General features: G+C 45.2%; 1 long non-coding RNA gene across 1 annotated transcript; it reads left to right on the forward strand.

Moving 5' to 3' along the window:
* Nucleotides 1-1313: 1313 nt before the first annotated feature.
* LOC129509148 (uncharacterized) lies at nucleotides 1314-2183 on the forward strand. Its single transcript, XR_008664278.1, has 3 exons — nucleotides 1314-1523; nucleotides 1771-1932; nucleotides 2036-2183. It is a non-coding gene; the product is annotated as an uncharacterized LOC129509148 (long non-coding RNA).
* The last annotated feature ends 925 nt before the right edge of the window (nucleotides 2184-3108 follow it).

Raw genomic sequence — 3108 nt, forward strand, 5'->3', positions numbered from 1 at the left:
TTTTTAAAAAAATTTCAAACTGGGGCACCTGGGTGGCTCAGTGGCTTAAGTGGCTGCCTTCGGCTCAGATCATGATCTCAGGGTCCTGGGATCGAGTCCCATATCATGTTCCCTGCTGAGCAGGAAATCTGCTTCTCCCTCTCTGTCTGCCCCTCCCCCTGTTCATGCTCTGTCTCTTAAATAAAATCTTTAAAAATATTTTTTTCCAGCCATCCAGTGACATTTTAAGAATTGCTATAGAGTTTTCTAAATGCTGGCTTTCAATGTCCATGCTTGTCGCAGATGAACCAAGAACATCTTGCGGACCAGCACCGGTTTGTGGACCATATTTTGAGTAGCGCAAATGCATATTATCAGCAAAATCAGTTTCATGCTTTTATTTTTTTTATTTTTTTTAAGATTTTATTTATTTATTCATGAGAGACACACAGGCAGAAATACAGGCAGAGGGAGAAGCAGGCTCCATGCAGGGAGCCCAACGTGGGACTTGATCCGGGGACTCTAGGATCACGCCCTGAGCTGGAAGGCAGACACTCAACCGCTGAGCCACGCAGGCATCCCAGTTTCATGTTTTTAAAATTTTATTTCATACATCCAATAATATTTGTTAGGTGATTACCACACAGCGGACAATAAACCAGGTGTGGAAAACAAGAACATTAGGGCTTTCACAAAGCTAACATTCTTGCAGGAAAGCAGACTTGAAACAATTTGATGCCAAAGAGTAAGCAGGAGGTGCCAGGCCCAGAGAGGGGAAAGAGGCAGAAGGAAGTAGAGTAGAAGGAAGGGCAGGTGCAAAGGCCAAGGCCAACAGGCAAGGAAGAGGCTGCTGAAATGAACGGTTTCCTACAGGTCTCTAGAGGACACACCAAAGACTTTGCTTGTCATCTTAAAAGCTATGGAAAGCTTCCAAAGGGTTTCAGCTGGGGGCAAGGGGAGTGGTGGGTAGAGATAAAATGGACAGATTGGCCTTTTATATCTATATATAAAAAAAAGAGTTTTCCTTTTCCATTAATGTAAATCCAATGCATTTTCATGATAATTATAATGGGGAATTAATAATCTGTTACAGACATTTTCACATATGAACAGAACTTTTGGGACTGCCATCATGTAAGCAAGGATTCTCCATGATGTCCAAGCCTCTGAGAACACATGTGGACAACTGCCTACACCTGCAAAGGGCTCAGCCTATTGAGCGTAGCCATGTGACAGCTCTGGCCAGTGAGCAAACAGCAAAATCTGCCCTGGGTTCAGGGAAACTTTTTTTTACTTCCCAGATGAAAGGAGAGAGCCTGGCTAGCATGGTCCTGTCCCCTTCTCCTTGCCTTAAGAACGAATCCTGGAGGCACAGCAGCTGTCTTGCCACCATGAGGCGACAAGCACAAGGACAAAATCCAACACGGTGAGGTTGGCAGAACAGGACAAAGAACCCGAGTCTTGGATGACCCAGCCTGGCCTGCCCCCCATTTCCCATCACCTTGTGATGTGAGAAAAATACATCTCAGTCCATTGGATCCACAGTAAGTCTGGTTTTCTGATTCTTGGTGTTGAAAATAGTTGAGCTTTCCGGTTGGAAACGGATGGTCTGCAAAGTCAGATCAAACCTCACAGCACGGTGTTCTCCCCCTGTGGCTGTTCCCATCGTTGGGCACTTGGATAATTCAAAGGAGGAAGGCTTTTCTTTTATTGCTGACATTCTGTCCCCCTTCTCACCAGGCGCAGTAACAGAATAAGCAGCTCTGCTTTGTGTCTTTTGTTTCCTAAAAGGGAAAGAGCAGCTTCACGGCCTCGGGTGGAAATTGCGGCTATACTACACCACATCAGAATGTGCTGTTCTCATTTATTTTTTAATACAAACCCATCTTTGCATGTGGGCCCTGGCAAAAAATTGGTGGTTACGAAATATTGACGAAGGAGGTAACATAGGAGGTAAGTGACACACGGCAAAGGAATCTTGTCTTCAAATTACACAGAACGCGACCACTGTGGTCCGTGACACAGCTCCCACATTCTTTCCATATTTACCCAACAGGGTTCCAGCAAAATAGAGCACCCGTTCCATTTGTTAAGTGGACATGTCAAACTGTGTGGAAGAGCCACAGGAAGGTCCGTCCAGCTGGCCTGTGCCTGCAGCCAGCTGATGGTGTCCCTCGGTGCCATCGCGCTCCTTCGAGAAGCAATAAAAATGGTTTGTACCACACTTGGGATGAAGCTCAGGAAGTGGGTCATCAAAGATGATGCACGCTCTCCTCTATTCTGCATCTATGCTGTGAGACATGCTATGAGTACTCAGTGCCCCACAATTCACTGATCTTCACGCATGCACACACAGGAGGGGGATTCGAAGGTACGCCTCTGGGCAGAGAGGACGCTGCAATTCCAGATGCACACTATCATGAAGCCCATGTTTACCACGTGCAGGGCTTTTTAAGATTATAGGCTGTCTTTCAAGCAAAGCAGCCTCTACCACTAATAATTCCATTCTATCAGACAAAGTAGGAAAAACGCTACTGGTTAGTATCTCGAGCAAAGAGAAAATCAGAGTATAAACTCTCGTGCCCATGAGAGACGGACTCCCGTGGAGAGCTATCTGGCCAAGCAGTGCTGTTTTAAAGGAACACAACCATCCGGGTGGCCAACTGAAAATACAAAATGCTAAAATGTATGCAGAGTGAAGCTGCGTTGTTTTTTCATGGAGGTGCAGTCCCACGGATGGGGGTCTGGCTGAAACTCTGAAAGTCACTAAATTTTGTCACATCCGGAGCATGATTAATGCCCAGAGAGGCTTAAGGACTTGTAATGATGCTAATAACAACTGGTTACCACTGGAAAGTGGTCCTGCTGCCAGAAAAACAAATGATCAGACACTTAAAGCCTCTATCAGGATGGAAAAAGGCATTTTGCCAAGTTTTGTCCCCTCTTAGAAACCGCCTGGTCAGCTCTCTGAACTCTACTTGAACTTCAGCACTCCATAGTTGCTTCACTGGCTGAAATAAGCTTCTTGTATTTAAGTAGACCTACAAATCTATGGAAAGTCGAAAAAGTTTCACGTTCCCAATTTTTTTGGGGAAAAAAAGGAATATTATAAATAGACGCACAGAAAAA

This window comes from Nyctereutes procyonoides, unplaced genomic scaffold (assembly GCF_905146905.1).
Source record: "Nyctereutes procyonoides isolate TBG_1078 unplaced genomic scaffold, NYPRO_anot_genome, whole genome shotgun sequence".
Taxonomy (NCBI): domain Eukaryota; kingdom Metazoa; phylum Chordata; class Mammalia; order Carnivora; family Canidae; genus Nyctereutes; species Nyctereutes procyonoides.